This window comes from Gallus gallus, chromosome 18 (genome assembly GCF_016699485.2).
Source record: "Gallus gallus isolate bGalGal1 chromosome 18, bGalGal1.mat.broiler.GRCg7b, whole genome shotgun sequence".
NCBI classification, from domain to species: Eukaryota; Metazoa; Chordata; class Aves; order Galliformes; family Phasianidae; genus Gallus; species Gallus gallus.
In genome coordinates this window covers 3,512,699-3,529,985 of record NC_052549.1, presented here as the reverse complement: position 1 = coordinate 3,529,985, position 17,287 = coordinate 3,512,699, and the positions used below count along the sequence as shown (strand labels likewise).

At 46.9% G+C, this 17,287-nt stretch overlaps 1 long non-coding RNA gene across 34 annotated transcripts in view; it reads left to right on the top strand.

Annotated features, from left to right (window-relative positions):
• Window positions 1–17,287, top strand: part of LOC101750578 — a 235,925-nt gene that overhangs the window by 157,294 nt on the left and 61,344 nt on the right. For 31 of the 34 annotated variants that reach the window (XR_005840636.2, XR_005840634.2, XR_005840624.2 and 28 more), the window contains 4 exons: window positions 10,640–10,745; window positions 12,612–12,703; window positions 13,032–13,121; window positions 14,397–14,542. This is a non-coding gene — a long non-coding RNA (uncharacterized LOC101750578). Of the gene's footprint in view, window positions 1–5,281; window positions 5,496–10,639; window positions 10,746–12,611; window positions 12,704–13,031; window positions 13,122–14,396; window positions 14,543–17,287 lie in introns of all 34 variants that reach the window. The other 3 variants (XR_005840625.2, XR_005840622.2, XR_005840635.2) reach the window with 2 other exon arrangements.

Here is a 17,287-nt window from a genome sequence, read left to right as displayed (position 1 = left end):
TTTTAAGGGACACCTGAGAATGCAAAGGAATTGCTCTTTATTAAAAAGCCCAGACCAGAGCCTCTCTTGGTGCGTATTGAATGCAGATTCTTTGTCAAGGATCCTTCGCTGGAGTGGGGAGGAGGGAGGAGAAGAGGAGGAGGAGATGAGGAGGGCATTAACCCTTAAGGACCCTCCCTGCAAAGCTCTGCTCTGCAGAGCAGTCCTGACCAGAGGAGCTGCTCCTCCACAAGACTTAAGTGCTGCATCTGTGCCTCTGCAGAGGGCTGTCTGTCTCTCTGTTTCACCCTATTAAGAGTGGAGCATTCTGTGTACTGTGGCTTGGAGGGAGAATGTACAAGGAGGTCTTGGCATGACCTCTCTGGCTCAGCCATTCAATGCAGCCTGACAGTGTGCCATCTGCCCACTGCTGCATGCAGAGACACCCTTATTTTGTTTTGGATGCTAACCCTGTTGGATGAGCCTTTAGGCTTGGTTGAGGCACTGAGCTCCTGCTGTGAGCAGGGCAGATGGGGCAGTGCAGCAGTCACTCCAGAACCTCTCCAGACCCCATGGGTGTGGTGCTGGGGATGCACTGAATGCAGACATGGGCTTGGGGGTTGAGCTCCAGGTGTTCTGGTTTGAGTGCAAACCCAGGGATGGCTCCAGCACAGGTCCTGCTGGTGTTGTCCGTTGCAGCGTGTTTTCTGCTTATGGATCTCAATCTTTGACCCTCACGGAGATGAAGAACCTTCCTTTTCTATTTCCATAGAGTCATAAAATCATTAAGGTTGGAAAGACCACCAAGACCATCTAGTCCAACCACCAACCCATCAATCATCTTATCCCCAGTGTATTTATTCTCCTTCAATCCATGTATGACACCCCTTACCACTCTGGTACCATTCCCTGCTGCTGTTTTATACTCACTACCATTCATGTTTCATGTCTGCCATGAGGAAGAGCTTCCCATTTATCTGCCTTGGCTTTCTCTTGCCCTGCACATGTGGTTGCCTTCAGCCACAGCCTTGCAGGATTGTGGTTCTTCCATGAGCCAGCAAATGGTCTTGAGCAGTTCCCAATTATCATTCACAAATTCCTGCTCAAATTCTTTCCCCCAATTGTTTTGCTTTGTAATTATTTTCAGCTTTGTTAAGCTGGCGCTTTAAATCATCAAGTAGATACATTACTCGTTGGGGTTTTATTCTATTTGCACATAACAAATGTAATCAAATCAGTCCCTTGTACCTAAGCTGCTACTATATTTTTACATCCTGTCATCAGTTCCCCTTGATCTGTAAAAATGAGGCCCAATATAGAATTTCTTCCATGTTAGATGCGATTGTTTCTGTGTCTGGATATTTTCAAGTGTAATTTTAGGAATTCCGAGCACATTTTTAGTATTTGCAGTACAAGGCTCCAACATATGGCTTTGAAAATGAAATCCCCATAGAGATGCAGTTCTCTTTCTTGAATGATATAATTAAGTTTACAATAGATCAGTGCTACATGAAAACGATCGCGCTGGTAGTATTGTACAGCATTCTGAAGAGTTCAACAAGTATTTCTGTTTTTAGGGGAAGAGGCAAGGTTGTGTGAGCAGGTCTTATAACAAGAAAGGACCCTTTATACTGAAAGAATATTATATAGTAGCTCTTAATTAGGGATAATGAATACCAGCAGGTTGTGCCTGTGTGGAAGAAGTTTACTTTAGTGCTATTATTTTTTAAGGGATAAACAAGGTGGCTCACATAACTACAGATTTTTCTGCCTGACATTAATCCTAGACCCAATAATGGAATTGCTGATAGTACGTGTAATTAGTAAAGAATTAGAGGGATCAATGTAAGTAGTGTCAGTCAACATGGGCTTATGGAATATGGTGCTTGTCTAATTAGATTTTTTTTTCTCCAGGAAGATTACAAGTTGTGTTGATAAATGTAATAATAGTGAGGTCATCAGCTTCCGTGAGCCGTGGGTATGGGGGACCAGCCTGGGGCTGAGCCTGCTCTGAGCAGCAGAGCGGGTTGGGTGACCTCCTTGCAGCCTGAATTGCTCTGAGCTCCTGTGAAAGTGTCGTCTTGGCTCCGAGTAACTTTTTATGTAAAACCCAAATGATAGAAAACCAATTAGGCACTTCTGGAATGGGTAAAAAACTGCTGTCATCTCCGATTTTAAATGGGAATTCATCAGTGGGTAGACACGTTGCTAATTGAGCCCAGGAGTTATCGCTGATCCATCTTTGAGGTGAGGTCAAAATATGAAGAAGAGATAAATAAATTAAAGGACAGATCACCAGTGCGGGGTGATTTACATTCCATTAGTAACCTGGATGAAAACAAGCAGTGTGTTCTCATAGAGCCCACGTAGAGCCAGGCTGTATCTGGGGGATCGATGACTCGAGATGTATGAGAACCCTCAGCCAAGGAGCAGCCCTGCATGGGAGGGTGGCAAAAAAGAGAGATGTTTTCTTTGGCTGCACAAAAGGGAGGGATATTGGAGACAAGGAGGAAGGTGCTCCTCCTGCAGTTTCCAGTTGGGACTTTGGTAGTTGGGATGATTAAGTTACGGGAAAGCACATCTTCCCCCGGAGGCGGAAGGTTTGCTTTGTGTGATGAGGGAATGCGGTGGTGAGAGCTGAACGCTGCTGGAGGGAGGCATGGAAACAACCAAAGGCGGACTTCAGCCCAGCAGACAAACGTAATAGGATCCAGCAGAGGGATGCTGAAGGTGGGTACACTCAGACTAGAAATAAAACACGTTTTCAACAGTGAGAGCAGCAGGGCTGCTCACCAAGCACACCAAGGAATGTGAAGCTCCCCGTTTCGCTGCAAATTTTTACACGTTTTTCTTTTCCCAAAAATATCTGCTCTCATTTTAGGAGGGATTGTTTCTGGGAAGTCTTAAGGTTGGTTATCCTGGAAATCAGAAGTGGAAATCGCAGCAATCCCTTCTGGTTTTTGTAATGGATTCATCCAATAAGCCCGGACACCCGGAGCTCAAACCAACACCAGAGGCTGCTCCACAAAACCAGGCTGATCCAGAAGTGCCATAGGAGCTTTAATCATTTCTTACCAGCTTGGGTGAAGGTTTCTGAAAGAAACTATGGAGCGGGGACTGAGTTTCCTGCAGGCCTCGTTATTTATTGAAGCGTTCTAGATCCAGATTAATTCACTTAGCTTCGTATTGATTCCTTCACCTGCTTGGAAATGAGAAGTGCAAACACAGCCGCATGCTGGTGGCTGCCTCTCCTGGGAGCCCTACAGAAGTGATCCCCAATGGTTTGGGAAGCCGCTTAACTCGGTTTGGAGACTTACGGGGGTAAATTGACACAAATCCCACCAGTGTGGACGTTTCCAAATCGAGTTACATGTTTTAAATCATTTGGGGCTTTATCCTTTTGCAGTCCAGCTGGTTGCAGCGGCGTGCTGGGGCAGCAGGGGCTCCCGTGGCACATCTGCCTGCACAGCTAAGCTGGATTATATATTTATTATATGGGGCGTCTATGTGTTTATTACACACGGAGATTTTTCATTTATTATATAAATGGATTTGTCCCCTGTCCACTCACAGTGCTATCTGGAGATGGGGATGCTCTCTATCAACCAAGGGGACACCTGAACCCAGGTGCGCTGCTCAGAAGGTAAAGCCAGAAGGGATGCAGCCCTGCTGAGATGTGTGCTGTGTGCCACCTCTATGTGGCTGTTAATTTAGGTCTTGATTTGGATCTGCAAGTCCCAGTGTATTTCCAGGTTCCTGAATATGTTGTAGGATTCAAGTAGACACTTGGAAACAGTAGGGAGAAAACCAGGAGTGTGTGAGTGAATGGGATTAACGGGTCATGGTTGTTCACAGATCCTTCTCTTAAATATAATTAGTTCATTACAATACACCCATGGTACGGGACTTCTATAAACGAGCATTAAAGCCTGTCTACTCAGACTCCTTAAAGTCCAGATCTTGGAGAGGAAAAAAGATTTGGGACGGAGAAAAATAGCAATTAGAGCTAAATGGCAAAAAGGGGAGTTCATTTGTAGTGAGAAAAAAACTGCTTTTAGTTTTTTTCTATTAACTTTTGTAAGAAAACACTTTTCCATACTTGTCAGGCTTGACAGTTAAAGTTAATGGTGTTAAAAAACAGAGTACCGAAAAATGTTCCCTTCAGCGTAAAAGATTTATTCAATGAGAATTTGCTTGAACAATTATTTTGTCTAACAGGGCTGGCTTTTGCCTCGCGCTTGGAACAAAGGTCTTCGCTGTGCTATGGGCATGAGGACAGCCCCAAATTCATGGTTTCCCAATTAAGATGCCATGACCTATTTTCTCATATCGATGACCTGCTGTTGACCCCTTTTCAAATGCAATGCCACCATTCCTGTGACTTTTTTTTTGTCAGTTTCTGAAAAAGCACGCTGATGTCCCTTCTGCCTGGAGCGAAGCTTGGTGTGCGTGGGGATGCTCAGGGACAGGATTTGTGAGTTAAGCTGCATAGAGTGGCACAATGTGGAAGGAAGGGGTTTTTCACACCCAGAGGGTGGTGACGCACTGAACAGGTTGCCCAAGGAGGCTGTGGATGCCCCATCCCTGCAGGCATTCAAGGCCAGGCTGGATGTGGCTCTGGGCAGCCTGGGCTGCTGGTTGGCGACCCTGCACATAGCAGGGGGTTGGAACTGGATGAGCATTGTGGTCCTTTTCAACCCAGGCCATTCTATGATTCTGTGATTCATGGCTGCCCACCTAACCCAGAGGCAAAAAGCTTCCTGAGCTGACAGCCACCTCGCTCCTTACTCACCCCAGGACTTAAAGCACTGAAGTAGATATCACCTCACTGCGTGGTTTCCTGGAATTAGGCTGCAGGGCCGTGCCTGTGGGTTTTGTCCTGGCTGTGGCCTATGTCCAAAAGCCGAGGCCTGTGAAATGTCAGTCCGTTACCCCTTTATTCACCCTGCTGATTTAGAGCTGCTTTTTATAATCTGGAGAGATTTAGTGTGCATTAAACACTTTGACCTCTCCAAATCTCCAAATTCTACCCATTGAAAGTAGAAGTAAATACTTGTAAATACAAAGTTAGTATAGATTGGCAGAGCTCCACTGGCCTCCAATCTGGTTGGCACCGTTTAGGAACCCAGCCTGGTGCTTCGAATTAATCCATCACGACTTACTCCAGAGAGGTAGAGATTTAGAGCCAGCAGTGTTAAAGAGCTGGTTTGGATCTCACCCATGTCAGAAATTGCCTATGTCCCAGCTGGAACCAAGACATTGTGCTGCCATGGAGTAAGCCTTCATTGTGTGTATTTTTCAGAAGACCAAAGCCTTTGTGCTCCTTGGACACCCACAAGCACAACTGCTCTCTGTCACAGTCAGTTCTGGGATTGCTGCTCCCTCCCATTTTTCCCAACCTGGATTCTGGTCTGACCAGGAACTGGAGGTCTCGTTTTGGTTATTGGTTGCTGGATGGCCAAGTGTCCTGCAGTGAGCTGCTTGCTGCAGGATGGTCCTCGCTGCCCAACGTGCAGGTAGGGGATGCTGCCAGACACCTGCTACTCTTTTGCCCAGGTCTTTTGCTCTTTTCCCAGCTGTGCTCTGTCTCCTGTTGTGTCCTCCTGTTGCCAGGGCGATGGCGCTGATGTGGCTGCTGACTGCTCTTAGGAAAGGGGTGCAAACAGAGCAGATCACACTGTTCCCCGCAGAACATCTGGGAATGCGATGTGTGCTTGGCTTGAAAGCTTCCCAGAGATGTTTGTAATCCTTCAGTAAATCAAGTCCTGAAGGATACCCCAATGTCCCCAGTGCTGTTGAGGAGAAGCAATATCTGGCAGCTTTGGGAGCTGTAGAGCTTAGGAATGGGCGTTTGCCTCTTAAGAAAAGCAGAACTGGAGCCTTCATCCTTCCTATGCCTCTTTGGAGATGCTGTAATGGTGCTGCTGGGATGGATCCTGGGATCTGCACCAGAGCCATAGCAGATTAGACCAAGGGAAGAATGGTGATTATGTCCGCCTTCTTCACCTCTGTCCAAAAGTGGCTTTGCTAATGTTACAACTGAGTCACGTTTCCCCAACCTGGGAGATGAGTTTGTTTTTCCTGGAGAAAATTCAGCATTCCTCACATTGTGAGTTCTGAGGAGCCACACTTACCAGTGTGAGAGCCTGGGGAGAGCGAGGAGCAGTGAGATCTGCGTGGATAAAGCCATTACATCGTCCCATTGACACGTGCTTCCTGGAGGGAGGTGGGAGATTAGCAGATGGACGGAGGATTTGAGCAAAACTGCTCTCAGTGTGGTTCCGCAACGGTTCCCAAATCCACCTTTAGATCCTGTATGAAGGAAACCTGATTTCTATTGGCACTGAAAACTGCATCTTTGGATTGCAAGTGCTTCTGGTGCAGAGTGCTTGAATGCCCAGAGATGGAGTCAGAGCCCAGCTTTGAGCTGCTATAACTCAAAACCAGCCACCAGATGATCGTTTGCTGCAAGCTACTTTGAGCGTGGATGTTTTTGCTGGGATGAAGCCGTTCTAGCAAGATTGATTTCAAGCTCCCCTCCTACTTCTCATCTGCGCCAGTCGCCCTTAGGACAAATAAAACAAACCCCAAAATGAACTAAATTCCTTGCCTGCACAGAGCTTTCAATTCAGTTCAATTTACGATTATGGATTTTGACTGATGGCTATTGTGCCTGACTGGGTACGGAGCCATCTGCCTTGGGCTGGGTTTCCACGTGCTGCTTTCAGCTGGCATGGGGAGACCCAGCCCTTGGTTACACAGGAGTACCAAATGATGTTTTAAATGAGAGGAAGCGATTTCATTACCTATTTGAAAGCAAGGCTGTGATGTCCTATGTGGAAAGGTAAAAGGTGCCCAGTGTGTTTGTCTTCTTTTTATAACCCATTGTCTCATGTTGAAAGTAGAGGTGGTCTCAAGGGAGTCCAAACTGCAGGGAACTCAGCTTTTTTTTTTTTCCCCCTCCTAGAAATATGTTTGCTTTTAATGACATATTCATCTATAAAAGTTAAAAATAACATGCCTCATTAAGTTCAAAGCACTCTGGGACACCGTTTGCACTTTTTGGCTGAAAAGTTGAAATTTCCCCCCAGAGAGGATCGTGTTTTCTGTTGGGCTTTGGGCTCGGTGTTCTGTGTGCCCCAGTTGTACACAGCTGTGAGAGAGGCAGAGGAGCTGAGCAGCACTGTTCCCAAATGCTGGGTATTATGGAAGCTGAATTTATGTTTCCAGGTGTAGAGAAGTTGTTTGTGTCTGCTGTGCTTGCTAGGAGGGGAGCAAGCAATGCGTGGCTGATAGGAACCAATTAGCTGGGCTGTACCTGGGCTTTCCCAGCTGTTGATTTCACAAGAAGTTGCTTCTACCTCATTCATAGAATCATAAAATCATTAAGCTTGGAAAAGACCTCTAAGATCACCTTGTCCAGCCATATGCCTGCTGCCAATATTGGCCAATAATACATGTCCCTAAGAACCACATCTCCACGGTTCTTGAATACCTCCAGGGACAGTGACTCCCTCACCTCCCCGAGCAGCCTGGGCCAATGCATCACCACTCTTTAGGAGAAGTTCTTCCTAATCCAAACTGAACCTCCCCTGGTTCATCTTGAGGCCATTTCCTCTTGTCCTGTTGCTGTTACCTGGGAGAAGTGCCTGACTCCTGCCTCACCACAACCTCCTCCTCACTGTATTGCAGACATCAGGAGAAAGCCCCCTCCTCTTGTTTTGCTTTGGGAAGGGAGGGAATGGCTACAAATGCGGCTTTATCAAATGTCTGTGGCACTTCACAGCATAATGCTGCCATTTGGTCCTCAGAACAGGCAGAAAGTGTCATTTCCTCTCTATATGATCTCATCCAGATTGTTGTTAGAACTGTATCTGAATAGGAAAAGAGATACTGTGCAGCCCAGCGTGTTATGGCTTAAATGGTGTTGGATGTGCATGGTGCAAAAGAGGGGATGCCAGCAGCAGCATGCGAGGTGGGATGCCTGGGTGTCAGGCAGGGGAAAGATGATTAATGGAGCCAGTGTGGTTCCTACTGAGAGCAGCAAAGGCTGAGCTGCTGGGCTACAGAAAGGGCTCGGATTGCAGAGCGTGAGGTTGGAGATGGGAGGAGGTGAGGTTTTGTGTTCACAGTGGATGGGGAGGTCAGCAGTGAAGGAGAGTGCTGAATGGCACTGACCTGTCCCAGGAAAGGCTGAAAATGTAGAGAAAGCAATGACATCTGAGAATGGGGAAGTTTGAATGATGCTGGCTTGAATTCTGCTATGGCATCGCATGTGTAATGTTTCCAAGCAGAAGGTGGGACCCGTTGTGTTTAATATATGTTCAGCTAGTAAGAGGCATCTGTCCCGGAGAGTACACTTTATTCAGATTGCAAACACTCCTCAAGGCTCAGTGAACGTTTAGATCCATTGCAGCCATCATTGCTCTTGGGATCCAGGCTCTGGTGTCCTGCCACACCATGCAGACCTTCCAGGTAAGAGCTCCTGCTTTTGTTGAGTTAGCACGGGGTGTGGGAAGACAGCACCTGGTCTATTGGAACTGGCAGTGGGACACAGAGTCGGGACAAGACCCCAAGCGATGTCTTCATCCAGCTCCAGGTTGCTTTGTGCACAGCAGGTTGCTTCCTGCTTGTTCTTTGTTCATTGGCAGTTTGTGGGGAATATATTTTAAGGAGCTGCAACAGCCAACAAGTGTGGTGCGTGCATGCCTTATTTTGAATGCTCTTGTGTGGTTCACTCCCATGGGCTTTGAAAACGGAGCACAGAAAAATGGGAATAAAAAGAGCCTCACTGGTTTGCTGCTCCAAACAGACGATACCAGGGAATGAGAGCTGCAGTACTGGGGCCTGAGGATATTCTCTGTGTATGTCCTATTGCAGTGTGAAACTGGCTAAGGGTTGGACATGTTGGAAAATGTCACATTTGCTTACAGAGAAGGGCAGTGCTGAGCTAACCACATCAATTTAAATCCTCCCTGTAGTTTCTGTCAGGAATCTTTGTTGTGTACACCTGGGCTCAAACTGGTCCAGGTGCTTTTACGTTTACTGGGATACAGTTGCATCCATTGTCCAGTCTCCTGGTGATTGCTTTAATAGATCCTCAGATGCAGTGCAGTTCAGTGCATGTTACCTATGTGCTGGACTGCAGGAAGAGGAACTGTGCGCAGTGCTGTGCCAGGGGAGGTTCAGGCTGGGCACTGGGAAAAAGGTTTTTTGACCTTTTGAATGGTCAGACACTGAAACAGGCTTCCTAGGGAGGTAATCCATTCCCTAACCCTATCCGTGTTCAGGAGGCATTTGGATAATACCCTTATTGATGTGCTTTACCTCTTGGTTCATCTTGAAGTGGTCAGGCAATTGGACTAGGTGAGCTTTGTAGGACTCTTATAACTGAACTATTCCTTCTCTCTCCTTTCCCTCCTCACCATTGGCTGCCCATGAACAAGACACTGAAGTCTGTGAGGTTCCTCTTGTGAGTTCACACTTTGGCTGAGGAGGAAAACACGTGGAGCCACACAAAGCCCCGGCTGTTCCCTGTGCCATGGGGTCCTCCCCAACCGCTCCGTGTGGCGTCAGATGACTTCCACAGCCTTTTGCCAGATGGCAGGAGCTGAGGAAGGAAACCCCCCTTCCAGGCTGCTTCCTTCCAAGCTGCACGTGCATTCTCACCACGGCACAACTCTTTAAATCAAAACACTTGTTGCATGTTCAGCCCGTGGTTCACTTTACCTTCTCCAACATGCTGCTGCTGAGCCATGCACAAGGGCTTGCAATCCTCTTGATCTTGATGGGGCTGTTTTGGATGGGGATATGAAAAGAGCTGGGATTGGAGACCCTGTGAGAGCGGGGAGCAGTGTGGTACCCGTCAGTATAAGGGAGAGGAGAAACACCATATGGACATTGGGCACCCAGCTTCTTGCTGTCCAGGAGGGCAGGTTAGATGAGTCAGGCTCCTTTTATGTGCCATGTACATGACTTTGGTGGTTCCAGGGGATTTTTACCCCATTCAGAGTGAATACTGCTCAGTTTGAAGGTAGGTGGACAAGAGCATGTTTGGTGCCGGGTGTGGGTTTGATTGCTCAGCTGGGCCTCATTCTTCATTTATCTCTCGGTGTAGGTAGTTTGAGCTTTTTCCAGTTCAAACTGTCTCTGCTGCTGGTGGGATGCTGTGTGATCTAATTCCACCCTTCTCAGCCCTTACAGGATTCACGATTGTTGAAGCTTCCTGCTGAAATACAAGCTGCCCCTTTCCCTCCAATCTCCTTTATCCCATGAATTTGCCTTTCTCTCCATCTTTCATCCAAATCCAGACAAAAACTTCAGCCTTGTGAAGGCCCCTGCAGCAGATTTTCATTTCCACTTGCCTCTGCTCTTCTCCAGTCCAGCTAGGAGCTGGAATTTCATAAGATCCTGAGGAAAGACTTTTCTTGTGGTTTATCTATGTGCCAGAGAGAAAGAAGCATGGAATATTTCTTGAGGACCTGGCTTTTTTGGGTGTTTTCAGCCTTGCTCTCCAGATCTTGCAGCCTTAGCCAAATGATCAAAATGTGGGTTCTGAAATTAGCCAATTCTTGGAAGTTTCCTTTCACAAATAACACATTTGGGCATCAAGCTTGGGACTACTTGTTACTTCTTTCTGAAGCTTATTTTTCTGTTACAGGTGCTTGTAAAACCACAGGGTGTGAGCGTGGTATTAGCAAGCCTTTGTGTCATCTCCAGGGGAGAGCTGAGTCCCATTGAAGGCAGAGGACAGACGTCATTCAGAGGTGAGGTTAAGTCAGTCCTGGGCACGTTCAGAGCTCCTAACCACAGCTGGGGCTGAAACTTCTCTTCCAAAACTTTTTCTTTCATTTAAAACAAAAATAATAATAATTAAAAAAAAAAAAATTAATGAGATACAAATTTCTCTGGAATGTATCTGCTATTTTCTAAAACCATCCATGCTCTGTCAGTAACTCAAAGCCAGAGCATCGTGGCTGAACAAAACATTTGAGAAGCTTTTCAGTTGAAAAGATGTATGTTTTGGAATTGAAAATCCTTTTTTATGGCTTTCATTTTTATGGGAACACTGGAAAATTTCTGACTGGTAAGCTTTTTATTCTCAGAAGCCAAGTACTATTTTCTGAAACAGACGTTTCTGCGCTTTTTTCCTCGTGTATTTTTTCCTCCCTTTTGCAGCTCAGAGCATTTCCCTCTGCTTGCTGGACTCCTGCTTGAAAACCAAGTGTGAGATATGAGTGCTGTGCTGTAAGCTTGTCGCCTGGCTCGCCGCGTTGGGCCTGCTGAGCAATCAGCCAGGCTGGCACTCGGGGCTGATTGCAGCCACAGAAATGGAAGCTATTTAGAATCATAGAATCATTATGGTTGGAAAAGACCTCTAAGATCACCCAGTCAAACCATTCACCTGTATGTATACAAATATACTGCCAGTACTACCTACTAAGCGTGTCCCTCACTACCACATCTTCATGTTTCTGGTTCTGGGCCTGTGCTGCTCTGCTAGGCCTGCTGGGAGCAGGCCAGCTCTTGCTGTGGTTCAATGAGTTTAACTAAGCTGCTCTGTGTGGGGAAGGGGTTGGTTGGAGGGGTTTGCCATGGGGGTTGGTTGGTGATGCTTCCTGGCTCAGTTCTCTTAACCGTAGTGGTGTTACACTCAGTCTGATGCAAGTGTGAAGCTGTGGCTTCAAATGTGTTATTTTGATGTCTTTGACACAACAGAACATGCTCACCTTGCACACCACAACAATTTAGACTAATTCCAGTGAAGAAGAGATGGGCTTGAATCATAGAATCATACAATCATTAAGGTTGGAAAGACCGCTAAGGTCCAACCATCAACCCCTCACCACCATGCAGCTAAACCATGTCACTCGATGCAGTATTTACCCTTTTCTTCAACACCTCCAGGGATGGTGACTCCACACCTCCCCAGGCAATGTGTGCCAGTGCGTCACCACTCTTTTTGAGAAGAAATTCTTCCTAATATCCAACCTGATCCTCCCCTGGTGCAGCTCGAGGCCACCACCTCTCATCCTATCACTGTTATGTGGGGTGCAGAGGCTGATCCCCACCTCACCACCACCTCCTGTCAAGTAGTTGTAGTAGAGGGTGATGAGGTCTCCCCTGAGCCTCCTCTTCTCCAGACTGACCCATCCCATTCCCTCAGCTTCTCCCCATAAGACTTGTGCTCCAGACCCTTCACAGCTCCGTTGCCCTTTTGTTGTTAACTTCTGGGGTCACAACAGGTGCCCAACACAGAAGGAAAGTAGTGTGTGATGATGAGGTGGCACGGCTGGTTCCTTACATCTCAATGCTCAACGTTTTAGGCTTAATAATAGTATTCTAATCGACATTTTATGTGGAAAAAATATGTCATTTGCTTATCTACCTCACAGCTTAAAATTCAGTATTGGAAATGTGTTTCTTCTCTCTACCTCTGGACATTTAGCTATTTAATAATAATAGTTAGCATTTAAAGTTCATAACATTTTATCTTTAATAGCAAGAATGTTACCTTTTACCTTGAATATGCTGGCAAAATTGCACATTTCATACCCAAGTACAACGCTGATGATGTTAGAAAATGCTAGCCTGTCTTGAACCAAATTGTACACTTCTCTCCAAACCTTTAGTTCGCTTCCTCTGCATCAGAGATGGCAAAAAGTAATATAAACACAGGAGAAGGAGAAGAAAGAAGAAATAGAGACGTTGGAAGCAATGTGCAGTACGTATGTTTGTGTGAAGCGCCGTGTATTTCAGCTAGAGCAGATGAATGCATGTTAATTCTGTTGCTGCACTATCCCGGTAACTTGTTAGCATTATTCAAATCAGTGTTGTTTTGCTTATGGAAATGTGGGTATGAGAAGGTGTCCTTGTGGGGAAGAGGAGCTCGGTGGGTAGGGGAGGTCTCCCTGGCATGGAGTCCTCAACAGGGCGGTGCTGAGCAGACAATGCAAGGAAAGCTTGTCAAATGTCATTTGTTAGAGCAGAAACAGCAGAAAATCGAGGCCATGAAAAATATAAGCCTCATGCCAATTCTTTATGCTTCGCAGGGATTTCCTGACGGGATATTTCAGGAGCCCTGTCACTGAGCCCTAGGGCCTGCAGCAGGATGGAGGGCTGAGGATGGATTTGTTTAAAAGGTAAAATGCTTTGTCTAAGTCATGAAAAATGGTGAAGGACAGGGCAGAATCTGTGCTGCCCCCATTGAGTCTCCATCCATCCTGAGTTGGCTTAAACAAATACCTCCTTCGTGGCAGTGCTTGCACAGAGAGCTGTGTGCAATGCTCCAGGACCTTCCCCAGTGGTGATGGAAGGAACATTTCCACCATCTCTGTGAGCCGCTGCCTCTACGTGGCAGGAGAGAAGTGTGTTTTAAAGAGCAATATTAATAATAATAGCAACATTAAAGTGTGGGGAAGGATTACAAAGGTAATTCCGAGATCTCGCTCACTAATGCGGGCTATTAACAAAAGATAATCACCTTTAAGTTAGTCACCTTTAGCCTCGGAGTAAAATAGTGGTACAATTATTCAGTTCAGTACAAAAGGCATTTAAATAGAGATGGATGGACCTCCGGCTCTCTGTTCTTGCTTGGGAAACCAGCCAGGGCTGGGTTGTAAGGGGAAGAAAATGCGATGTAAGAAGGGCTGCAGTAAGTGAATAACTCCCAGTGTCTTTCTCCTTCTTTTCTCACCTCAGCCAAATGCATTCATTTGGAGCGTGAGGAGAAAGAGGGGAAAAATAGGAGAAATGTGTTGCAAAGCAGTTCTTCACGTTCCTTTTATGAGTAACATGTGGAAGCTGTGATGCTCCAGGCTGCCATAAGAAGTTCAGGTCTGTGCCCTACGTCACAGCACGTGTTTGTGCTGTTGGAAAGCACACAGCCAAATGGTGTCAGCGCTGCTGTCACATCCCCATCACCTGGTGTTGGTGGCTGAGGAGCAGCCTCTAAGGGATGGAGTGTGGAAATGGTGATGCATCAACAGAGGGAGGGCTCAGGAGTGAAGGAAATTTTTATCAGACATGGCCTCAGGGCTTATTTTTGTGCCAAGGAAACCTTTTGCTGCTGGAAACAGAAGCCTCTTTCTTTGCAGCAGATGCTTCGTAATCCTACCCCTTGTGTTTGCAGTCTGCGTTCTTCCCTCAAAGTGGCCCGTGGTTGCTGGAGTGCCAGGGCTTATTTCTGTAAGGTTGCTTCTGTGCACTACCTTGCTGCTTAAAAGGGTCATTGGAGTTTTACATTGAGAAGGAGGAGGGGATAGGGACTCTGGAAGCTTGTGTGAGATGGCAGAAGTGACTCTGAAAGGTTTTTAGAGCAGCACAGACGAGCGGTCGGAGCCCTTGGAAGTGCCACGCTGACTTACCAGCTCAGTTCAGCATGTCTCTAAGATGCCTGTTGCTTTTTGTTCCCATAGGCAGAAGCCCTGCAGCCAAGACACCCAAACCCTGCTCATTGCCTTGGCCTTGCTGCAGCAGGTAGCCAAGCAGCTGGCTGTGTGAGTGTGCGGCGCGTGGCTCAGCACAACCTGTGCTCCAGAGGACGTCCAGGAGAGATTAGCAGGTATGAGAAATTACAAACAGAATCAAGTTTTTGGAAATGAAACGGAGAGCTGTCCTGACAGGCATTGTTAGTGGCTGCTAATCCACTGAGCAGAGAGTGGAGAAGCCCCAATCCAGCCCAGTATAGGGTGGAATAAATTCCCTGTCTCTGTTTTATGTCCTGTCTGTGCAAGCGAGGGGCCTCGTGTGCTCATTCCTGCGCTGTTCCCACGTGGCTGTGCCTGGATTGCTGCCTGCTCTGCCTTTATAAACAACATGGTAGGAGCTCAGTGCGTGATTATTCTCAGAGATGCTATCACGGTGTTAGCTCTGGTTACTCATTTTCCACTGCACAGCTCACGTGCAGGTTCCTGCACTGGTGGCTTGTCTGGATCTAGCCTGCATGATGGGACAGCCCCAAAATCTTGGCTTATAGTGTAGTTTCTGGGTACAAACCACCGTGACCCAGAGCACAGGCTTGTGTGAGAGCAGGGCTGATGGGGGAGGGCTTCAGGAGACCTTGGAGGACATGAGAGAGTCTGCGAAGGCCCACCAAGGGGCACCTTTGTGTGGCATTGGGATCTACCACTGACAGAACTCACCCTGCAGTGGAGAATGGAGAGCAGGAGGAGGCAAGGAGCTGCAACCAGGTTTTGCAGCTGGACACCTTGAGGGCAGCACTGCCAGTTTGGGTTTCCTCCCTGCGGGGCAGTGGACAGAGGGCTGGGCTGTCTCTGCCCACTGCCCAGCTCAGTAGGTCGGGGAGGGCTGTGCTGTCTCAGGATTCCAGCACCATCTGGAAATTCTCTGTTTGCCCATCAGCACCTGCACTGTCACAGAGACTGAACCTCAGGCTCTGAACAGAAAGGTAAGCATTTAGGACCCCAGCCCAGGATGACAATAACCAGAGCAGAAACGTTTCCATCCCACTGAAGCCTGCTTTAGGCATTTGAACCCAGAATTTTTCTCTAGGGTTAACAAGGGAGAGCTGCCTGTTCATGGCCCTTCACTTTGCCGCATTAAACCCTGCTCACAAACTCTGCCTCTCTCCTCCCCCTTCCTTTAACTCATGCTCAAGACCCCAGTGGCGAATATCTTGAAAAGGCAGACAAATCGGCTTTGTAAAAAGCAGATTAAATTGACAGTGCATTTATTGCAGCACTCTGATGTTAACCCCTTGTTGTGCTGGTCTTGGGCAACCTTCTTGCCCCAGCAATGCGTTGCAGTGGTGGTGGGATAGGTAGGATTGAGTTTGTGTTGGGAGATGTGTTGGAGAGCCTTTCTTGCCCAGGAGGCTAAATCAGTACTGGAGTGGTTGTTGCCTTCCCTGGTGTGTGAAAATGAGGGGTTGGAGCCAGAGGTCTGGGCAGGGCCTTGTGGATGCCTGGGGACTGTCTGGGGAATGCATTCCCTTTGAGAGCAGAATGGGTTCAGGGAAAGAAGAAAAGTGAAGCAGCTGAAAATCAAAAATGTCTCACGTTGTGTTCATCTGAAGTCCTGAGTGATGTGTGAACTCTCTTTCAGTAGCTGTCCATGAAAGAAGGCATATTCCCATAGAAGTTACTCACAGGTTCTTGATCAGCTCAAACAAGCACAACGTCTTCCTGCTGGATAAAGCCACTTCAGCTGTAGGCCTGTTGCTGAGATGTGAGGTTCTGCCCTGCTCTCACCAGAGGAGTGAGATGTGAGAGCCGTGTGGATGCTGGGCAGCCTTCCCTGGCTCACCATAAAGGCAGCTTTGCCCTTCACATTCCCCTTTGATTTGTGATGGTTGAGCCAAGGGAGCTGCAGACCAAGCAGGGACCTGGGAAACATTGGCTCTTCGTATTCAGCTGGGCCAAATGAAATGACTTCCCATCTTCTGTTACTCACGGCGTAGTAACAGAAGAGGAAGAAATGTTTTCCCCTTTCAGAAGTCCTGGAAGAGTCAGAGTGGTGCCTTCTCTGCACAAGGTGCAAACACATTGGTGTTAACAAGTCCCAGCCCTGGAGGGCCCCTTCTTCTCTGGGAGCCAGAACTGTTTGTAAAACTGCTAAGGGACAGCTTGCAGCATTCGTTATTTACTGTGACAGTTTGAGCACCACCAACTGCTGGTGACCAAAATACCACGGATCAGACCTTCAGCTCCAGAGACAGCTTGGAAGGAGAGCAAGTTAAAAAATACTAATGCTGAACTTTTTGTTCTGCTTTTGATAGCCTTTACAGTTTGTGTTCTTAAGCTTCCCTCTGCAGCCACAGAATTTAGAAAAGCATTTGGAAAAAAAAAAAAAAAAGAATCTCAGAGCTGAGATATCCTTAAAATCACATGTTTCCAGATGCTGCGGACTTGAGAGCAAAGCTCCAGATATAATCCTGAGATTTGGCAGCGCTGTTTGTATCGTATTAAGTGATGGTCTACAGCACTCGTTAATTACTGCAGGCTGAAAAACAGTTCTGCCTCCCGACAGAGGTCTTCTGCTCATTCTCAGCATATAAGTTTTTCCAGTTCTTCTGGGTCAGAGGGAAATATCACTTTCTAAAGAGCGTAGGAACAAAAATATGCAGTGAGGTAAGCTCTGAGTTGAGCTTTAACTGTATTCATATACTTTAACAACGTAAGTCAGTATAATTTTTATTCAGAAAGAGAGATTTGAGTATAAGGAACCAAAGCGATCTCTCCATAAAGCTATTTCTAAATAATCATACAGGTAATTCTGCCTTTATATGTTTCTGTGTCCAATCCAGAATCTGCTGGGTGTGTGGGCAATGTGCTAAAGTTGGTGATCC